At 46.9% G+C, this 15,979-nt stretch overlaps 1 protein-coding gene across 4 annotated transcripts in view; it reads left to right on the top strand.

Annotated features, from left to right (window-relative positions):
- Positions 1-15,979, top strand: part of fer (fer (fps/fes related) tyrosine kinase) — a 408,576-nt gene that overhangs the window by 377,033 nt on the left and 15,564 nt on the right. The gene's annotated exons all lie outside the window — the stretch shown is intronic.

Below are 15,979 nucleotides of genomic sequence, written 5' to 3'. Positions count from 1 at the left end.
TCATCCTCTGATTTGCGTTTATGTGGGAGCCCCACATCCCCCGCCAAAAACTTCTCCATGTTATGCTAGCAGTGTAATTTATTGATTCATTCATTCATTCCATCCGCACCCCCCCTGCAATGGCTCTGCGCCCCCCCACTTTGGGAACCACTGCACTAGGTATTGCTGTCACTTGTTCAGTTGGCACGAGAACTTTCTTGTCTAGAAGTTCAGCACTTTGTGTACCTGACTTTTGCACTCGTACATTGCTCTGGATAAGAGCATCTGCTAAATGCCATGTAATGTAATTCCGTCTGTCGTCAGTCACATGGGGTGTCTGCTAAATGGTACATGCCTCTGTCTAATGTCTCAACACAGTCACTGATGAAGCAGTTTATTGTGGTGTCATCAGTGAACTTGATGTGGTTTGAACTTGATCTGGCAGTGCAGCCATGGATTAGCATTGTGAACTACAGTGGGCTGAGCACACAGCCCTGGTTGTCACCAGTAGGGCCTGACCAGTTTTTGGCACCAATAATGATTAAAAAAAATTTCCATCTGTGGTTTCTGATAATTAATATTATCGTCTGTTGCCCACACCTCAAAAAATAATCTCTTCAATTGAAATGTGTTAAAATATTGTGAATAGTATAAAAATACTAAATGTCTAAATCCAGGTCTAAATGTACTGGGGGGCATTTTGAACTATGTACACAACAGACATATACATATATACAGTGTGTGTGAAAAAAAAAAAAAAAATCTCCTTCTCACCCCCGGCGGGGGGGTGGTATCCATGTCATCCTCAAGCTCGGGTCCTCTACCAGAGGCCTGGGAGTTTGAGGGTTCTGCGCAGTATCTTCGATGTTCCTAGGACTGCGCTCTTCTGGACTGAGGCTTCAGATGTTGTTCCTGGGATTTGCTGGAGCCACTCTCCCAGTTTGGGGGTTACTGCCCCAAGTGCCCCCACTACCACGGGGACCACGCAACCCTTGACCCACCACATCCGTTCCAGCTGCTCTTTCAACCCTTGATACTTCTCAAGTTTCTCATGTTCCTTCTTCCTGATGTTGGCGTCAGCTGGGATCGCCACATCTATCACCACCACCCTCTTCTGCTCTTTGTCCACCACCACTATGTCCGGTTGGTTAGCCAGGATCTGTTTGTCAGTCTGGAAGCTGAAGTCCCACAGAATCTTGGCCCTGTTGTTCTCAGCCACCTTCTGTGGTATGGCCCATTGGGACTTGGGTACTTCTATTCCATACTGGTTGCAGATGTTCCTGTATACTATCCCAGCCACTTGGTTGTGCCTCTCCATGTACGCTGATCCAGCTAGCATCTTACACCCTGCTACTATGTGCTGGACTGTTTCAGGGGCTTCTTTGCACAGTCTGCATCTTGGGTCTGATCTACTCTGGTAGATCCTGGCCTCTATGGCTCTTGTGCTTATGGCCTGTTCTTGCGCTGCCATGATTAGTGCCTCTGTGCTGTCTGTCAGTCCTGCATTATCCAGCCACTGGTAGGATTTCTTGATATCAGCCACTTCCTCTATCTGACGGTGGTACATGCCATGTAGGGGTTTGTCTCTCCAGGTTGTCTGTTCCTCCTCCTCCTCTGCACTCTCATCAGGGTTCTGCTGCCTGAGACATTCACTTAGCAGTTTATCCTTTGGGGCCATCTTTCTGATGTATTCTCGGATTTTCGATGTTTCATCCTGGACCGTGGTCTTGACGCTCACTAGCCCTCGGCCTCCCTCTTTCCGCTTAGTGTATAGTCTCAGGGTGCTGGACTTGGGGTGGAACCCTCCATGCATGGTGAGGAGCTTTCTAGTCTTGATATCTGTGGCTTCTATCTCCTCCTTTGGCCAGTTTATGATACCAGCAGGGTATCTGATGACTGGTAGTGCGTACATGTTGATGGCTCGGACCTTGTTTTTACCATTCAGCTGACTTTTCAGGACCTGCCTTACTCTCTGGAGGTATTTGGCTGTGGTTGACTTCCTTGTGGCCTCTTCATGGTTTCCATTAGCCTGTGGGATGCCAAGGTACTTGTAGCTGTCTTGGATATCACCTATGTTGCCCTCTGGTAGGTCAATCCCTTCAGTCTGGATCATCTTGCCTCTCTTTGAGACCATCCGGCCACACTTGTCCAATCCGAATGACATCCCTATGTCATCGCTGTAGATCCGGGTGGTGTGGATCAGCGAGTCTATTTCTCGCTCGTTCCTGGCATACAGCTTGATGTCATCCATGTAGAGCAGGTGGCTGATTGTTGCCCCACTACGGAATCGGTACCCGTAGCCGCTCTTCGTGATGATCTGACTGAGGGGGTTCAGGCCTATGCAGAACAGCAGTGGTGATAGCGCATCTCCTTGGTATATGCCGCACTTGATGTTGACTTGGGCAATGGGTTTTGAGTTGGCCTCTAGGGTTGTCTTCCACATTTCCATTGAGTTCTGTATGAAGGTCCTTAGGTTCCTGTTGATCTTATACAGTTCCAGACATTCCAGTATCCATGTGTGTGGCATTGAGTCGTAGGCTTTCTTGTAGTCAATCCAGGCAGTGCACAGGTTGGTCTGTCTCTTCTTACAGTCTCGGGCGACTGTTCTATCGGCCAGTAGCTGGTGCTTGGCTCCTCTGGTGTTACTGCCAATTCCTTTCTGTGCCTCGCTCATGTATTGAGCCACATGCTTACTCATTTTTGCCGCAATGATGCCTGACAGGGCCTTCCATGTTGTGCAGAGACAGGTAATTGGCCGGTAGTTGGATGGGATGGGTCCCTTCTGGGGGTCCTTCATGATTAGGACTGTCCTGCCTTGGGTTAGCCATTCTGGGTGGGTTCCATCCCTCAGCAGCTGGTTCATCTGTGCTGCTAGGCGTTCATGGAGTGCAGTTAGCTTCTTCAGCCAGTACGTATGGATCATATCGGGGCCTGGTGCTGTCCAGCTCTTCATCTTTGACACTCTTTCTTGGACGTCTGCCATTGAGATGGTTACTGGTTCTTGTTCTGGGAGGTTGCTGTGGTCAGCTCTTAGGTCCACTAACCATTGGGCATCGGTGTTGTGTGATGCCTTTCTTTCCCATATGTCTTTCCAGTATTTTTCCACCTCAGCTCTTGGTGGGTCTGACTGGTTGTTGTTCCCCTGCCATTGAGAGTACACCTTGGCTGGTTCAGTGGAGAACAGCTTGTTTATTCTCCTGGCCTCTCCTTCCTTGGTGTATCTCCTCAACCGGGTGGCCAGAGCTGTTAGTCGCTGTTTGGCAGTTTCGAGTGCCTCTGGTATGGAGAGTGAGTTGTACTTCCTGGGCGCCCCTTTATTCACCATGTTCCCTTTCTGTAGTTCAGCTAGCTGGCTAACTTCTCTCCTTGCTGCCTTTATCTTGGCCTCTAATCGTCTCTTCCATGGTGGATACTGTTTGTTATGTCCCGAGCCCACCTTGTGTCCAAGCATCTCCATGATTACTGTTGCTGTACTGTGTATCAGCTTGTTGGTCTCAGTGATGGTTCTTGTGGAGATTGTCTTCAGAGCAGCATTCACATCTACTAGTAGATCTTCTGAAGGTACTTGGCAACTCAGCTTCGGTATTCGTCGGGGGCTCCAGGTTTCCAGTTGGGTCACGATCTTCCTTCTCAGGTCAGCAGCTCTTGTGTTGAGGCTGTTAGCTGTTGGGGCTTGTTACCCAATCTCTGGTTGTGGGGATGATGACATCTCCCCGCTGACCTGTCTTCCTGGCTCCCCCTTGCCGTAGCATCGTTGTTGTATTTCATTAATCTCTAGTTGTGATAGCAGATTTCGATTATGGATGTTGGAACACTGGGCTAATAGCTGTTTCTTTGTTAGCCTTGATTGTGGGTTTCGAAGTATCCAATGGTCCCACATTCTCTGCATGTATCCCCTCTCTCTGGGATTGCTTGTATAGTAGCATTCCAGCAAATCCGTATTTTCTGTCCTCGTCCATCGATGTCTTGTTCCAGTAGCCCATTTCTCATCAGTTTGCCCTGGTTCCCTAGCAACTGACGCAGACCTTGTTGACCCGGGCGACGTCTGAGCCGGTATGACTCTTTCAGTTATGTTTTCACTCATTCCTGAGGTAGGCTGATATATCATGAGGGGTTTTTGCCTAAGGACCCTTACTGGATGATGTTTTGCCCCGACCGGGATTCGAACCCCGATCTCCTGCATCGTAGTCAGTGAGCATTACCACTGTACTATCCAGCTGAATATATATATATATATATATATATATAAGTGCTGTCAAAAATGTCGCGTTATTAACGCATTAACTTGACTCAATTTTAATGGCGATAATTTTTTTATCGCGAGATTAACGCTCTGTGACATGATGTAGGTTTTTCATAAGCTTTTGAAACTGCCAGGAACTTGGAACAGAGACTTTGCTTAGAAAAACGATAGCAGCTAGACTGTAATGCCACGCCCCGCACAGCCAGAGTCCTCTGCCCTCCCCGAAGAGCCACGGTGCTCGGCTTAGGTTTCGTTTTCCCATTGGCGGCCCCAGCCCCACTTTGCAGTGGCTGTGACAAGACGTGTTATGCTCCGCAATTAAAAAAAAAACCACACATTGGTACAACCAGTGTTCGAACTATGCCGATGTTTTCAGGGGATCCCTTTTTTTTCCCTTGGGGGGGTGCTTGCGCTTGTCTCAGAGCGCGGATCTCCATCGCGCGCTCACTTCAGATATGCAAATGCTTCCCGTTACACACGATTGCTATGTCAATAAACATTTTGCCAATATTTTAGAGACCCCCCAACATTTCCCAAATCATGTTTTCAAGGGATCTCATGTCTGTTTCAGGGGATCTCGGATCCCCCGAGTACCCCCGTAGTTCGAACGGTGAGCAAGCCCATTCACTTTTTTATGCTGATAAGAGAATTACATGGTTTTTCATGTGACAAAAATGTGCGATTAAATTGCGATTAATCGCGAGTTAACTATGACAGTCGTGACATTAATCTCGATTAAATATTTTAATCGCTTGACAGCACTAATATATAAAAAATATTATTTTTAGTTGCTTTATCCTGTTCTACAGGGTCGCAGGCAAGCTGGAGCCTATCCCAGCTGACTACGGGCGAAAGGCGGGGTACACCCTGGACAAGTCGCCAGGTCATCACAGGGCTGACACATAGACACAGACAACCATTCACATCTACGGTCAATTTAGAGTCACCAGTTAACCTAACCTGCATGTCTTTGGACTGTGGGGGAAATCGGAGCACCCGGAGGAAACCCACGCGGACATGGGGAGAACATGCAAACTCCGCACAGAGAGGCCTTCGTTGGCCATGGGGCTCAAACCCGGACCTTCTTGCTGTGAGGCGACAGCGCTAACCACTACACCACCGTGCCGCCCACTTCATTAAGTCTTTACTGAAAATCACATATATATGTGTGTGTGTGTGTATGTATATATGTGTGTGTGTGTGTGTGTGTGTGTGTATTCTATTCACTGGATATGAGCAATCGTGCGCTCTGATTGGCTGCTCTACTACTAGACTATTAGCTACTCTATTACTAGGCTATCAGCTCATATACCAAAATGGTAGTGCATGTTGCTGTACCAACCAAGGATGAAATAAAAAACTACTCAGGAAAAAAAAAGGTAACAAAATATGGAATAAAAATATTTGGTGGTAAGAACATATCTTTTTTTTTTATTTTTCAAGAATTATTATAGCATTTTTCACAAATTGCTACTGTTATTTTGCCGGTTTGTTTAAATTCTAAGCAGAAATGATTTTGTCAGACGTTTTGTATAAAGTTATTATCAAATTTGCAAAAAAAAAATTTTCTGGTTCTGTATCCAGTGAATGTGGATATAATAAAACACTTATTCCACTCAATCTAGTCATACATGGTTTATAGCCAACTCGGCGCTATGCACCTCCTCAGCTATCAGCTCATGTACAACTTGATTTCGTAGAACATTTTTTTAATACATACGTTATATATAAAATGTATTCTTTACATTGAGACATGCAGGTTAGGTTAACTCTAAATTGACCGTAGGTGTGAATGTGAGTGTGAATGGTTGTCTGTGTCTATGTGTCAGCCCTGTGATGACCTGGCGACTTGTCCAGGGTGTACCCTGCCTTTTGCCCGTAGTCAGCTGGGCTAGGCTCTAGCTTGCCTGCGACCCTGTAGAACAGGATAAAGCAGCTAGAGATAATGAGATGAGATGATTCTTTACATTGTACAAAATAAAACTATTCTTTCAAACTTAAATACTTTTAATGGCAATGATCCAACAAAATAAGACAAACCACATATCAAACAACAGACAATGAAATCCAAAAGTACTCAATGCACTCTTACTGAACAGACTCCACCAGCATGGCCATGTGGTCAATAATAGAATTTGAAGTGCTGAACACGTACTGCCTCAAGAGAGAGAATGAGAGACAGTGAAAGAGCGCTGGCAGAGCTCACGAGACATACAAACCCATTGCGGAGCATGAAAGCTACGAGTCCGGAAAAAAACATTTGTGCTGAAAAGCACAGACTGAATAAACACAAGCCCAAAGCTCGACTAAAATTATTGTTCATATTATTGTATACTGTAACGATTGTTGAAGGTGGGTGGAGCACAGAAGCACGGCAGGCCAGAACTGAGTGTTACAAAAAACTTCTTATTTTAGCTTTTCAATTTTCCCTTTCACACTCTCCCAGTCAGACACGCACGCACACAAGTGTCCAGGTTGGGGAGAGCTCCCTTTCTCTGCTCTTTCTCCTTTTAAAGGGCGCGGTCACTGGGGGAGACACACAAACACAGGTTAATTCATGTCAGGTGCAGTGATTCTGCCACTTACCTTCCCTGACTCCGCCCTCTATTCACAGACTGACGCTTGACCGCGCCCCCGCTGCCACATATTCATTTATGTATTCTTGCATAATGTGAACTTGGTCCACATTTATGGCCCTAATGAAGATAACCATCATTTTTGGGAAGCTTCTGAGTGAGTGTGATGGTATTGTAATCAGTGATCATGCAGGTATATCAATGGAGAAACATGTGGGCAAATTTAATCAAAGTCAAGTGCTCTGTGTGCAGGACCTAAATTTTGTTAAATTCATTGTTCATGCATTAATTGTTATTTTGAAATGAAGAGATGAAGAGGCTCCTGTGGGTTCACCACCCACAGAGGTAGCAGTAGGGGACTGGTGCAATGTGGATTGGGTGGCAGTCGAAGGCAGGGGCCTCGACGACCTGATCCCCGGACACAGCGGCTGGCTGTTGGGACATGGAATGTCACTTCGCTGGGGGGGAAAGAGCCTGAGCTTGTGCGGGAGGTTGAGAGGTACCGGCTAGAGATAGTCGGGCTCACCTCCACGCACAGCTTGGGCTCTGGAACCCAGCTCCTCGAGAGGGGCTGGACTCTCCACTTCTCTGGAGTCGCCCGTGGTGAGCGGCGGCGGGCTGGTGTGGGCTTGCTTATAGCTCCCCAGCTCAGCCGCCATGTGTTGGAGTTTACCCCAGTGAACGAGAGGGTCGCCTCGCTGCGCCTTCGGATTGGGGAGAGGGCTCTTGCTGTTGTTTGTGCCTATGGCCCAAATAGCAGTATAGAGTATCCGGCCTTCTTGGAGTCCCTGGGAGAGGTACTGAGGAGTGCTCAGACTGGGGACTCCATTGTGTTACTGGGGGATTTCAATGCTCACGTGGGAGATGACAGTGACACCTGGAGGGGCGTGGTTGGGAGGAACGGCCTCCCCGATCTGAACCCGAGTGGTGTTTTGTTATTGGACTTCTGTGCTAGTCACGGTTTGTCCATAACGAACACCATGTTCGAGCATAGGGGTGTCCATAAGTGCACGTGGCACCAGGACACCTTAGGTCGGAGGTCAATGATAGACTTTGTAGTCGTTTCATCTGATCTCCGGCCCTATGTCTTGGACACTCGGGTGAAGAGAGGGGCTGAGCTGTCAACTGATCACCACCTGGTGGTGAGTTGGATCCGCTGGCGGAGGAGGAAGCTGGACAGACCTGGCAGGCCCAAACGTATGGTGAGGGTCTGCTGGGAACGTCTGGCCGAGCACTCTGTCGGGGAGGTCTTTAACTCCCACCTCCGGGAGAGCTTTTCCCAGCTTCCGAGGGAGGCGGGGGACATTGAGTCTGAGTGGACCATGTTCTCTACCTCCATTGTGGACGCAGCTGTTCGGAGCTGTGGCCGCAAGGTCTCCGGTGCCTGTCGTGGCGGCAATCCCCGAACCCGGTGGTGGACACCAGAAGTAAGGGATGCCGTCAAGCTGAAGAAGGAGTCCTATCGGGCCATGTTAACCTCCAGGACTCCCGAGGCAGCTGACGGGTATCGGCAGGCCAGGCGTGCTGCAGCTCGGGCAGTTGCGGAGGCAAAAACTCGGAACTGGGAGGAGTTCGGGGAGGCCATGGAGAAGGACTATCGGTCGGCCTCGAAGAAATTCTGGCAAACCGTCCGGCGCCTCAGGAGGGGGAAGCAGTACTCTGCCAACACTGTTTACAGTGCGGGTGGGGAGCTGTTGACCTCGACTGGGGACATTGTCGGGCGGTGGAAGGAATACTTTGAGGATCTCCTCAATCCCACCGTCATGTCTTCCACTGAGGAGACTGAGGCTGATGACTCAGAGGTGGACTCGTCCATTACCCAAGCCGAAGTCACTGAGGTGGTTTGCAAGCTCCTCGGTGGCAAGGCACCGGGGGTGGATGAGATCCGCCCTGAGTATCTCAAGTCTCTGGATGTTGTGGGGCTGTCTTGGTTGACACGCCTCTGCAACATCGCGTGGCGGTCAGGGACAGTGCCTCTGGAGTGGCAGACTGGGGTGGTGGTCCCTCTTTTTAAGAAAGGGGACCGGAGAGTGTGCCCCAATTATAGGGGAATCACACTTCTCAGCCTCCCAGGGAAGGTTTACTCCAGGGTACTGGAGAGGAGAATTCGACCAATAGTCGAACCTCGGATCCAGGAGGAACAATGCGGTTTTCGTCCTGGTCGCGGAACACTGGACCAGCTCTATACCCTTCATAGGGTGCTCGAGGGTTCATGGGAGTTTGCCCAACCAGTCCACATGTGCTTTGTGGATCTGGAGAAGGCATTCGACCGTGTCCCCCGTAGTATTCTGTGGGGGGTGCTTCGGGAGTATGGGGTTCGGGGCTCTTTGCTAAGGGCTGTCCGGTCCCTGTACGAACGGAGCAGGAGTCTGGTTCGCATTGCCGGCAGTAAGTCAGACCTGTTCCCAGTGCATGTTGGACTCCGGCAGGGCTGCCCTTTGTCACCGGTTCTGTTCATAATTTTTATGGACAGAATTTCTAGGCGCAGCCAGGGGCCAGAAGGAATCCTGTTTGGGAACCACAGGATTTCATCTCTGCTTTTTGCGGATGATGTTGTCCTGTTGGCTTCTTCAAACCAGGACCTTCAGCATGCACTGGGGCGGTTTGCAGTCGAGTGTGAAGCGGCTGGGATGAGAATCAGCACCTCCAAGTCCGAGGCCATGGTTCTCGACCGGAAAAGGGTGGCTTGCCCTCTCCAGGTTGGTGGAGAAGTTCTGCCTCAAGTGGAGGAGTTTAAGTATCTCGGGATCTTGTTCACGAGTGAGGGAAGGATGGAGCGTGAGATCGACAGGCGGATCGGTGCAGCCTCCGCAGTGATGCGGTCGCTTTACCGGTCCGTTGTGGTGAAGAAGGAGCTGAGCCAAAAGGCGAAGCTCTCAATTTACCGGTCGATCTACGTTCCGACTCTCACCTATGGTCATGAGCTTTGGGTAATGACCGAAAGGACAAGATCGCGGATACAAGCGGCCGAAATGAGTTTCCTTCGCAGGGTGGCTGGGCGCTCCCTTAGAGATAGGGTGAGAAGCACAGTCACTCGGGAGGAGCTCGGAGTAGAGCCGCTGCTGCTCCACATCGAGAGGAATCAGCTGAGGTGGCTCGGGCATCTTTTTCGGATGCCTCCTGGACGCCTCCCTGGGGAGGTGTTCCAGGCATGTCCCCCCGGGAGGAGGCCCCGGGGAAGACCCAGGACACGCTGGAGGGACTATGTCTCTCGGCTGGCCTGGGAACGCCTCGGTGTTCTTCCCGAGGAGCTGGCCGAGGTGTCTGGGGAAAGGGAAGTTTGGGCTTCCCTGCTTAGACTGCTGCCTCCGCGACCCGGTCCCGGATAAAGCGGAAGAAGACGAGACGAGACGAGACGAGATGAAGAGGCCAGTGTTAGGTGGGAGGCATTCAATGTTTTTGCAATGCAAATTGTATGAGCTCTAATACCAGGAAACTCAATGAAGAAATTCATATATAAAGCCATATTAAAACATTGGAGAGAAAGCTATATAAGAGCTCATATATTTGCAACATTCTGTAAAACAAAATAACGTAATTGTAATAGTACAAAAGTATGTTATGGACAAAATAAAAACATGACCAGGGAGAGAAAACAGGAAAACTATTGGCATGGCAAATAAAAAAAAAGATGCAGATAGTTAGGCGAATTAATAGTATGATACCTTCCAGCAGTTTAACATCAGACCCACATCAAATAAATGTCACCTTTAAAAAAAATTTATATGAATCTTATAAACCACTGTATAAATCAGAAAGCACAGGACAGAAGCAGGAGCAGTCACTCTTTCTTAACCACTTAAGATTTTAAACCCTGTCAGAGGATGAAAGAATGTTTGTTCATCCACTAACAAATGAAAATCTTTTATGAGCCATAGCCAGCATCAACAGTGGAAAGTCATTTGGTACAGACAAAATACCAAGAGTTCTATTTATTAAAAAAAAAAAACTCTCCTGGATATGTTTGAGGAATCATGTAACAGAGGAATGCTTTCTTCCTGGATAAGACTGGCTATGATGATCTTAATATCAGACAAACAAGCAAATCAGACAAACTCCCTAATCAGACAAACAAGCAAATGAATGCTAATTCTTTAGACCCATGAGCATGCTGGGGTGTGACACAACGGTACCCTGCAAGGCATTATCAAATACATTAGAACAGTTTGTCCCTGCGTTGGTCAACAATGATCAAATTGGGTTTGTAATGAAAAGCCAGGGGTTTCAAAGTATTAGAATGGTGCTGAATGTGCTACATGAAAGATATAATGCAAAAGATATGGCAATATTATCAATAGATGCCTGTCAAGCATTTGACAGGGTAGAATGGGACCATCTATTTTATCATCATCTGTGGATTCGGTGACATTTCTTAAGTGGATTCAACTGTTATACACAAACTACTGCAGAAATCATAACAACATATCAGCAATATAAGATAATATTCTTGCCATTTTAACACAAAGACTTATTCCTGTCTTGATTTTTTTTATATATCTGTGGAATTACTGTCCAATATTGGATCTCCAGTTCATCAACAAACGTATGAGAAAATTGTTGAAATGTTCCTCTAAGACTATACCTATACCTGAATCACAATTGTACATCACAGTTGTAATCCTGACTATTGGTTGTTGATTTTCATGGGAAAATGTATGCTATTTATGTGCACACCCAGTGCACTCAGCAGCACACAGGGGCTGACAGTGATGGTGAGGAAGAGCTGCTTTTGATGCTCATTTTGCACAGAAGGCAAAGCCGAAAGAAGAAGAAAAGGAGCATCTGCGGTCCTGGTTAACGGGATTCTCTGGCAAACCATGACTCTCCGGTGGATTCATTTGCAGAGGCACTTTGCCAATGTTCTGATTTTTTCCAGTTTCAATGATGGAGTGTATAAATATAAAGATGTCAGTACTACCAAAATTTTTGGATCTTTTCCAGTCAGTTCCACTCTGTACACCTTGAATACTATTTAACAAACTTGACAAATTGCTATGTCTATTTATTTATTTATTTATTTATTTATTCATTCATTCATTCATCCCCAGTATGCATTGACATTGAACAAAAATCTATCCCAGACCATCTATTAAACTTTTCTGCATGACAGAAGTATAAGTTACCTTTGCCAAGGGCACTTACACAACCCCATACCATGACAGACCCTGGCTTTTGGACTTGTTGCTGGCAACATTGTATGGTCTGTTTCACCTTTGTGCCAGAGCACACGGCATCCATTTCTTCCAAAAAAGAACTGGAATATTGATTCGTCTGACCACAATACACATTTTCACTGTGTGATGGATCATCCCAGATATCTCTGAGCCTAGAGAAGTTGGCAGCACTTCTAGACACAGTTAACATAAGGCTTCCTTTTTGTACAGTAAAGTTTTAAATGGCATTTGTGGATGTCAATTCATATTGTACTGCTTGAGAAAGGTTTGTCAAAGTAATCCCAAGCCCATGTGGTTATACCAGCTATAGATGAATAATGTTTCTTGATGCAGTGCCATCGAAGGGATCGGAGATCATGGGTGATCTTAGGCTCAAGCTTAGGCTTGCGCTCTTGTCCTTTATGCATCGAAATTCTTCCATATTCCTTGAATAGTTTAATTAATGTAATCGTTTAATATGCACCATAGAGGGTGAAATATCTACATCCTTTTGTACCTTTCTTTGAGGAACATTGTTTGTTTGCATTTTCCAGACCATCTCACCTTTTTTCTGATTTTGGCTTGTATATCCATTATCTATACGACTTATCTGTCAGGGTCGCAGAGGAAACTGGAATGAGGGAGGCATGGTCAAAACATGCAGGCTCCACAGAGAAGGGCCCTAGTCAGTCATTATGTTCAAACCCATAACCTTGTTATGAGGCAACAGTGCTGACCACTGCACCACCGTGTGTGTGTGTGTATGTGTATATATATATATATATATATATATATATATATATATGTATATGTGTGTGTATATATATGTATATATATATATATATATATATATATATATATATATATATATATATGTGTATGTATGTGTGTGTGTGTGTGTGTGTGTCATGCTCCGCCCCAGACATCCACTCCAGAGATAACGGATCTCTCACGCCAACCCGGATCCGGGACAGGAATTCCTTCTCACCTGCATTGTCATAGACTAGGCCAGGGTAGTAGGGCTAGGCATAGCCATTTTAAACGTTAGAGACTGTCTAGTTTCTAAGTATGCAGCTGTCATTCAATCCGAAAATCAACTTAACAGATGTACTAGGAGTATTGAATTAGAAGATTACACCAAATGCTGAACAAGATATAACCATTCTCGAAAGATCTACTCCCACACACTTGATAATTAGAACGGGTTCGTCTAAGTTCTATGCGCGGCCTTGCCGTCCAAAATGGCGGATAACGAATATCACGTGACCTTGTGACGTCACGTGCACGCTCTCTATGAAAAGAGCATCTTGGAGTGGCAGCGGCTCTCAGAAGTAAAGATGGGAAGAGGATCACCAATCCCCCTAATTCTGCGCCAACAAATAGTGGAGCAATATCAGAAATGAGTTTGACAGTGTAAAATTGCAAAGAGTTTGAACATATAATTTACAGTGCATAATATCATCAAAAGATTCAGAGAATCTGGAAGAATCTCTGTGCGTAAGGGTCAAGGCCGGAAAACCATACTGGGTGCCCGTGAACTTTGGGCCCTTAGACAGCACTGCATCACATACAGGCATGCTTCTGTATTGGAAATCACAAAATGGGCTCAGGAATATTTCCAGAGAACATTATCTGTGAACACAATTCACCGTGCCATCCGCCGTTGCCAGCTAAAACTCTATAGTTCAAAGAAGAAGCCGTATCTAAACGTGATCCAGAAGCGCAGACGTCTTCTCTGGGCCAAGGCTCATTTAAAATGGACTGTGGCAAAGTGGAAAACTCTTCTGTGGTCGGACGAATCAAAATTTGAAGTTCTTTATGGAAATCAGGGACGCTGTGTCATTCAGACTAAAGAGGAGAAGGACGACCCAAGTTGTTATCAGCGCTCAGTTCAGAAGCCTGCATCTCTGATGGTATGGGGTTGCATTAGTGCGTGTGGCATGGGCAGCTTACACATCTGGAAAGACACCATCAATGCTGAAAGGTATATCCAGGTTCTAGAGCAACATATGCTCCCATCCAAATGACATCTCTTTCAGGGAAGACCTTGCATTTTCCAACATGACAATGCCAAACCACATACTGCATCAATTACAGCATCATGGCTGCGTAGAAGAAGGGTCCGGGTACTGAACTGGACAGCCTGCAGTCCAGGGGCCTCATTTATAAACAATGCGTACACACAAAAGAATGCGTACGCCACATTCTACGCAAGCTTCGGTATTTATAAAAAGTGAACTTGACGGTAAAATGTGCGCACCTCCACGCAAGCTCTGACCCATGCGTGCGCACACAAAAAAGGATAACGCGGACGGAAAATGCGACCTCAGGAGGAAACGGGGAGAACGACCCGAAATTGGTTCAATAATCGAAGTTTAACACAAACATAACATCGTGGGTGCGGGTGCTTAATGCGTAAATCCTGAAAGTATTTGTAACCATTCTTAGACCATTTCTAAATATTCAACCCTTTACTCATTCAGTTTTGTTGTAGGTGACCGTGGGTATCCGCTGAAACGGTGGCTGCTCTATGAATCCCCAAATGCCTGAGGAGACCCCTTACAACCTGCGCCACAGCCAGGCGCACACTGTTGTGGAGTGCACCATTGGGCTCCTGAAGGGCAGATGGCGTTGTCTGGATGCCACGGGGGGAGTGCTATGTTACAGACCCAAAAAGGTCTGTAGGATTGTTAGGGCCTGTGCTGTGCTGCACAATGTGGCACAGCTACAAAATGTGCCTTTGCAAGCTGAAGAGGTCAATCTTGATCTCGACCCCGATCCCTATTCCCAGGCATTCCACCCAAACGCAGGAGCCGTGCGCCAGCGCGAGGAGGTGATGCGCCGCTTGTAAATAATTAGGTATGGAAACAAATTATTACCTTTTAAGAAATTCTTTAATGCTGGCATTTAATGCAGACAACTCATTTTTTATTTATTTTAACTCCCGGGCGACCTCGCGGATGGCATCCACATGTTCCCGCTGCACCTCCAGCACTGCATCTGTTAGGACACGGGCGCTGGTGGCTGGTTTCGGCATGGATGCACATGCATCGGAGGCCGTGGATGTCCTTGGGACCTCCGCTGCCGCAGCCGACACACTGCTGCCCTCACTGGCACACCCAGCAACTGCGAGGGAATTTTTTTGTTCATAAAATACTTTCTGGATGAAGACTCATTTCAATTTCACACCCATTTCAAACAAGGGGGCACACGTGCAATGTGAGGTGGTTCCTTGATACACAACCAAAAAAAATTACGTACCCGAGTCCTCGGCTGGTTCATGTGGCCCAGTATCGGTGTCACTCTCCTCCTCACGCACAACTCCACTCAGGAGGGTTTCCCCTATAATGCCAGCCGGTTTTTGATCCAGTGGGGTGAGCTCTGGCTCCCCCTTCCCCCTGCCCGTTGCACGGACGCTTTGGCGGTGTGCCGCGATCCTCTTCTTGGCGTCCACCTTTATGTCGTACCATTTTTTTTTTAACCTCTGCCGTAGTACGGCCTTGTGAAGCTACAGAATTGACCGCATCGGCCACATGCTGCCATTCACGTTTTTTTTGCATTTGTAACTCCCGTACTATGGCCTCCAAACAAAACAGCTCGACGCTGCTCCACTTCATCTACTAGCACTTCAACTTCACAGTCGGTGAAGTTGTGCTTCTTTGTCTTTCCTTCTGTTTTGGGCATGTTGTCCACAGATATCAATATTCATTAAGGGCATTTCGCTGAATATTTATAGGCAATTGTGGGTGTGTCTTGAGGTACGCACAGGTGCCGCAAATTTAGAGTGGATTGTGATTTATAAAGGGAAATTGGCGTGGAATGTGCGTGTGCACGGTTTTATAAATCAGAATATTTCTGTGCGCACGCACATTCTGAGTTTCATGCGCACGCCATCTTCTGGCGTAAATCCTGCGCAAAGTTTTATAAATGAGGCCCCAGATCTTTCACCCATAGAAAACATTTGGCGCATCATAAAACGGAAGATACGACAAAAAAGGCCTAAGACAGTTGAGCAACTAGAAACCTAC

Source organism: Neoarius graeffei, chromosome 28 (genome assembly GCF_027579695.1).
Source record: "Neoarius graeffei isolate fNeoGra1 chromosome 28, fNeoGra1.pri, whole genome shotgun sequence".
Classification (NCBI taxonomy): domain Eukaryota; kingdom Metazoa; phylum Chordata; class Actinopteri; order Siluriformes; family Ariidae; genus Neoarius; species Neoarius graeffei.
The sequence above is the reverse complement of the archived record's forward strand: the minus strand, read 5'-3'. Positions and strand labels throughout refer to the sequence as shown.